Source organism: Chenopodium quinoa, unplaced genomic scaffold (genome assembly GCF_001683475.1).
Source record: "Chenopodium quinoa cultivar QQ74 unplaced genomic scaffold, ASM168347v1, whole genome shotgun sequence".
In the NCBI taxonomy this organism is placed as follows: domain Eukaryota; kingdom Viridiplantae; phylum Streptophyta; class Magnoliopsida; order Caryophyllales; family Amaranthaceae; genus Chenopodium; species Chenopodium quinoa.
The window spans coordinates 176449-183866 of NW_018742924.1; positions in this window are offsets into that span (position 1 = coordinate 176449).

Genomic DNA, 7418 nt, shown 5'->3' on the forward strand with positions numbered 1-7418 from the left:
CACAGATGTGTGCTCGACGGTGCAAGATACATGTTTCTTAACTCTCTTATCTGTTTTAACTAACGCTAGTTTGCAGGTATCGGCGTTACAAGAATAATTTAGGATCACAAAACGTTCTGAATCATTCTCCGTCCCTATCGTTACTTTGACTTTTGTTTTCGAAACTTGCATTTCTCCAAACTCAGTCAAAGTGGGGGCTTCTATAGACACCCATTTGTGTCTCCCCAAAACCAAACCCGATGATGATTACCTTTCACGTCGAATCATAATCGAATGAAGTGAAAGTGTGGAAGGTCTAGTGTTGCGGATAGTTTTAATTATGTTCTCTTCTCTCTGTTTTTGAAAACCTATTTTAAGAAAACTGCCAATCCAGTTTGGTTTGTTCCTTAGAAAGGGTCCAATAATGGTGTAGTCGGATGGGGCTTGAAAAGAGCTTTCCAACGATATATTATAAGCCCAATTCCGATGAATAATGAGGAACTTATGGCCAAATTACTAAACTGGGCCTAGTTTGATCCTTATATACGGCCCAATGATCTAGAGGAGGGCCTAATATGGATTTATCATTCCTAATGCAGTTAGAATTGATTTTAGTCTTCTAGATTCTTCTAGAAGGTTCTTTTCATTCCTAATTCAATTAGCATTGAAAATTGACTTTGGTTGACTTTTTTAGTGTTTTAATCAACATAAAAGAGTGTTTTTAAGGAAAATACGATTTTTCCCTTCTGTACGGCTAAATTTTATCTGAAATAAGAAAAATGCGTGAAAATAATAATTTACGCCTGACAACAGACATTAGCGCTTGGTGCTAATGCTTGGCGCCTGGCGCTAGCCTTAACGCCTGGCGCTAATGTTCAGCGCCTGGCGTTAATCTGTTTTATCCTCGTCGAAACTCTGATTTGTTTTTCTATTCATTTGGTTGATTTTCTCAATAAATAGCCTCCTAAATTCTCCGTTTTTCATCACCAACTCTCATTAAGAATCTCTTGATTACTCTCTCTCTCTCTTTTCTAAACTAGCCTTTTCTCAAACAAAATTCCGCATTCACAAGACCAAGAAACACCTAGCATAATTCGAACTTGCCTTCGCCCTAGACGTGAAAGGTTTTAATTTCAGAGGGTTTGGTCCCAAATCTCTCTTTCAATTATTTAATTTAATTGTTTTTTTAATTTTCCTTGAAGTTACTAACGTGTGTATTTTGTTATTAGAAAGATGATATGAGGCATCCAAGTAAGTGCTTTAATTGTTTTATTGATATTATGATAAAGAAATAATGTCTAGGTTATTATGATTCCTAATGTCATGATAGGGCGTTTTGATCTTCCTAGTATCATGTTTAGGGTAACAACTAAAAATTCCTAATATCAATTATGATTGAAAGTATGCTTCCTATATTCTTTCTTAATACGCATGTTAGTATCATGTTAGGGTTAAAGCTTTGATTTTCAATGTTTAGTGACATGCTAGGGTTTGTTATTAATCTTGTTAGTATCATACCTAGGATCTTGCTATTATTATGCTTTAACATGATTATGATCATTATGAGTATGATAATGATTATTTTTATGATGATTATTATTGATGATTATTATGTTGCTTGATATTTATTGTTATTGCTTGATCACACCTTTTATGCATGTTTAAAGGAAATTTTGTACCTGTAATCACGCTTAATAAGATAATTAATAATGTTTTTAGGGTTAATATGATTATAATTCAAGTGATCGCCAATAATAGTTTATTTGTGCATTAATATTCAACCAACATAGATAAACAGGTTTAGGGTTAAACCAAATGATTGCATGTTAGTCAGAAAGCGCACCTGAATACGATCAGAATAAAGTAGAGGCCTATTATTAGGGCAGGTTCAATCTCTTTTATGTTGGATTTCTACCTTCATCCCCGAACTACCAGTCATGGTTCCAGGCCTATTAGAGTTGACGATATCTTGGATCGTTAAGGGGTGTAACCTTCACCTCGTGAACGGTTTACAAGTTCCTAAAACTTGTTGGCGACTCTTTTTCTCTATCTTCTTTCCCTTTGGACGCCACCGTACTTAAGTGTATGATCATAGTGGGGTTCAAGCTAGGGGTAATGCTTGAAATATTCCCTACATTGTGTATTTTGTTATTAGAAAGAGATACGAGGCACCAAGTAAGTGCTTTAATTGTTTAATTGATATTATGATATAGAAATCATGCTTAGATTGTTATTTTGATTTCTAGTATCATGTTAGGATGTTTTATTGCTTCCTAGTATCATGTTTAGGGTAAAGAATATAATATAAATTATGATTTCTAAGATGCTTCATATTGTCTTTCTTAATATCATGTTATTATCATTTTAGGGCTAAAGCATTGATTTTTATTGGTTAGTGACATGTTAGGGTTTGTTATTAATCTTTTTAGTATCATGCCTAGGATCTTGCTATTATTATTATTCTTTATTTTTATCATGGTTATGTTAATTATGATTATTTTAATGATGATTATTATTTTTATTATTATTATTATGTTGCTTGATTTATTAAATTTTTATTGCTTGATCACACCTTTTATGCATGTTTAAAGGGAATTTGTACTTGTAATCAAACTTAATAAGATAATTAATAATCTTGTTTAGGATTAATATGATTATAATTCAAGTTATCGCCAATAATAGTTTTGTTTGTGCATTAATATTTAACCAACATAGATAAACAGGTTTAAGGTAAACCTAATGATTGCATGTTAGTCAGATTGCGCACATGAATACGAGAAGAATAAAGTAGAGGTCCATTATTAGGGTAGGTTCTTTCTCTTTTAGATTGGATTTGTACCTTCATCCCCGAACTTCCAGTCTTGGTTCCGGACCTATTAGAGTTGATGATCTCTTGGATCGTTAAGGGGTGTAACCTTCACCCCGTGGACGGTTTACAAGTTCCTAAAACTTGTTGGCGACTCTTTTGCTCTAGCTTCCTTCCCTTTGGACGCCACCATGCTTAAGTGTATGATCACAATGGGGTTCAAGTTTGGAGTAATGCTTGAAATATTCCCTACAAGGTGTCATTGGCATCGAGGTAGGATTAAAAAGGATTCAACATTAAATATTATGTGGTCACTAATTATTCAATAATTAAATTGATATATTTGGTTGCTTGAATAATTATTGTTGATTAAAATATTATGGTTTGAGAGTCATCACCAAGTTTAAATATCTGTAAATAACGTAAAGTGAAAGAGGTTACGCACCAAAACTCTTGGAACGTGTATACCTTGAGTATGAACATATGGGAGGAATTATGGAGTTTTATATTTTACCATAACTTCTACTGGAGTATAGGACGCTGTATATTCCTTTTATTATTATTATGCGCAGGAATTCTTCCACCTATGATTGGTTATTGATGCGGGCACGGTTAGCTCCCGTGTCAGTAACCTCAATTTATTTGGGGGAGGTTAAGGGGAAACCCGTTCGATATGCGTAGTCAGCATTAAATAAATTATGTAGTGTCTAGTGAGAAATTTTATTGAATGTTGTATGCTTGAAAAACAGGTGCAACGAGGTAAGTTGTATGTTGATAGGAAATTATATGTTAGTGTGTTAGTTACGCTTATGTACTCAGCTTTGCTGATTATGTGTTTTGTGTGTTTGTTGGCCTAGTCTTTATCTTGGCCCAATGATGACCCATTTTTAATGGAAAGTAGTGGAAACAAGTAGAGATAAGCTTTTCAGGTGATGAGGCATATTCATGAATGGGCATGAGAGAAGAGTGAATCATGCTAGTTTCTATAAGTTTATGAATGTGTTATTGCTTTATTTATTTATGACTTTATTATTATGCGTGACTAACGAAAAGGGTTTTGAGTTCGGTTTGTTTCAATAAGGGCCTACAATGGTTCCAAGTTGTAGGTTGATTATATTTTTATTTGTTTGACTTTGGTTTGACTTTACTTTCGTTAATTGACTTTTCAAGTTGACTTAATTTGAATTGTTTTGAAATTAGTCTTCCGCTGTGTGTCTTTGGTAGTTACCTTAACTGTTTTCACGGTGGTGGTAATGCCTTAGATATTCCTATTTAAAAGATTTAAACAGGGTTAAACAGGTATTGTAAAAGAAAGGAATTTCTAAGGTGTTACATTTCTAGAGAGAGAGGCTCTGACTCCGTCTGTAGAAAATTTTTGAAGCTTCCGTCTGCGTTCTAGGCGAACAGATGCGATCACCGTCTGAGGCTGTTTTCAGAGTTTTCATAGCAAAGTTAAAGGTAATCGCCTCCGCCCTCTTCAAGATTTTTATATTTTTTCCATTTGTGTACATAGATTTCAAAATAAAAATGGACTCTCCATTAACACACACGACACTGCCTAGGTCATTCAGCCGGTCTCCTGGTACAGCCGAGTCTAGAACCGGGGCTGCCCATTCTGGACTTTTAGACCTGCTTTGCTCAACCATGAATCCCTCTTTCTTTGTATATATGTGAAGAAGTTATGTCTTCGATAAGTGCAATTACTAGATATATCAAGGATCACGATTATGGAGATAATTCTATAGGGTCGTCAATGTTTGGTGCTAGATATGACAATTGATCTTTAGGCTAGCTTAATGGCCCAAAGCCTTGTAGAATGGATCCTACAAGGTCACACATAAGAGTATTGGGTTAAACAAGTTAGAGGCACATTATTGGGCCTCATGAGTTCATGACATACCATGTTGATAACTGGGCTTGGATAGTTAGAAGAGTCTAATGGGTTTTGGACTTGACATGGTTTTATTTCTAGATATGATCTATAAATATAAACCATGCCTAGGGTTGCATGACACAACAATTGACATATAGTGAATTGTTACACAAGGAACCAAGCTTCCCAAAACCCTAACTCTTTTTCTCTCTACTCGGCCCTCTCTCTCTTCCCTGTCCGTACGACCCTCCTCCTTGGGTGTCGCGTGGGTGGTGTTGTGGTGTGTTCGTGGCTCAAATCTTCGTTGAAGGTTGATTGAAGTGTTCAGTCACAACTAACTAGCATTAATGGAGGTTTAATCCATGTTCGTGGACTAAGTAGAGGAATCACACGTGGGGTTCTTGTTCTCCTTATTGTTCTTGTTCGATCACTTGTGGAATCACGCTTCAAAGGTATAATTCTTACTTCTTTATGTGTTATGCATGAGATCCTTGGTTTAGGTGCTTTATGAATATAATTCATGTTTATTCCGCTGTGTAGTACCTATAATTCCCTACAGTGGTATCATTTAGCCTCTTGCAATTACATATATTGATTATTAATTCTTTGATAATCCACAATTTTAATTCAATTAGGAGGGAGAATAATTTAATTATGGGTCAATTATTATATTAAATGTGATTTAACAATATAGAATCATTCAAATTTGTTTAATTTGCTCCATATTAGCCTTAATTTGATCCGAAATTGCCCTAATTAATTCGAAAAATTCGAACCCCCCACCCTATTTTTTCGAAAATTTCGAAATCATAAACCCTAATTTGTGAAATTTGTGTTTTGGTTTTGATTTAATTCGATAGTTATATGTTTAAAGAATTTAATCCATTTGATTTCATATTAAAATTATGAATTTTTTCATGATCAAATTATTTAATTTAAAAGTTAAATTGAATTGGAGATTAAATTCATGAATAACCCTAATTTTGAAATTGAATATGATTTTATTTTAAAATTAAAAAGACCACATTAATTTAATTTTAATAAAAATGTTTTGTTTTAAATTAAAAAATAAAAAAAAATGTTTTAAGGTGCGGCAGCCGCGGTTGGGTGGCGCAGCCACGGCGACTGCTGCACCGGTGCTGGTCTAGGAGGGAGGGTGAGCTGGGCAGGGGTCGAATAGGGGCAGCGCAGCAGTGCACCACCTTGTTGCGTGTGATGATGTTGCTGTCCTTGCGTCGCTGCAGGGTAGCGTACACCACTAGGTGTACGACCACCGTGGCCGGCTTTGGCTGGCCACACCACGGTGGCTGGCGCGGTTTTTAAAAAAAAAATTTATTTTGGATAAAAATTAGTTTTTCAAAATCAAAAATTTAAAGGATAAGTTTTGATTTTGAAAACATAATTAACAAAGTTAAAGTGGTTAATTTTGTTAAGATAGTATAACTATGGAGCAAAATATTATATTTGGAAAATAATTGATTAAATAATGTGATTATCCCATAATTATTTTAGGATATTAATTGATTTAAAATATGTGATTGGCAGGTAATTAGAATAGAATTTCCTAAAAGTTAGGATAATCATGGAAAATAAATATGATGTATCTTCCATAATTAAAATAATATTTGATTCTATCTCATACCTAAATTAAAATATATGATATTTTATAATTGGTTATGAATAATATATGATATTATCTAATTACAGTAATTAATTAAAATATGAGATATTTAAGAGCCATATTTCCTTAATTGTGAACATTAGATGTTGTAGTTTAGGAAAGCATGATGAGTGATTTAATATATGGCATTTTTTTAATATATGATGTTATCATTGCTATATAGACTAGTATGGCCCATAGATTCTAACTACGATCTGCGCATCGTGATTTATTTTTGTAATCTAAATACGGTCTGCATACCGTTAAGTATTTTTATAATTTATTTTATTTTATTTAAGTAGTAGATAGAATAGAATAGTATTACAGGTTGCTGTTAATCCAAGAATCCATGGAGTGAAGGCCCAAAAGAGCAAGATGGATGAGATCCATGAAGGTTCAAGTGGGAGCTTTTTGCTTTATTAGTTTTCTTAGGATTAAGGGGCCATACTATGTCATGTTTTATTTATGTATTACTAGATTATGCATGTTAGACTTTATTTATGTTGCTTGATGATGCGCTAGAGTTCACTAAATAATCACAACCTAATAAATCTAGGTCCCGGTAATATTGAGGTTGCTTTTCCAATCAAAAACCCGATGAAACCTTCGATCTTTATGATGGGTCATGCCAAAGCAGGGTGTCATATTATATCTTAGGGGAGTGGGGGTAAAACAAATTTTACAGTTTTTATTGGTTATACTCAACAAGGTTACCTAAAAAGTTTAGAACCTTGAAGCTAAGGGTAATAATTAAACATGTGATGGGTAATTATTCGGCCAAGAATTACAAAGAGTTGTAATCAGTAAAGAGTTTACTCACCTTGAAAATGTAATGGTTGATGGTAGGGCCAAAGTCCGGTCAATTATTGTACAAATAAAGGATCTTGGAATCATTCTATTCAATAGGGATCAATTAAATTGAATGAATGCTTAAAAGTTACCAGTTTTAAAATCGCTTATAGTACTTTAAATTTATTAAACATAATTATTGAATTTTGCCTCGTTTGTTTTTGTTTGTAAATGAATAACTTATACGACAACACTGTTTTACCAATGAAACTTAACTTAAGGCTGAATCTCATAAACTACAGGGAACGGGA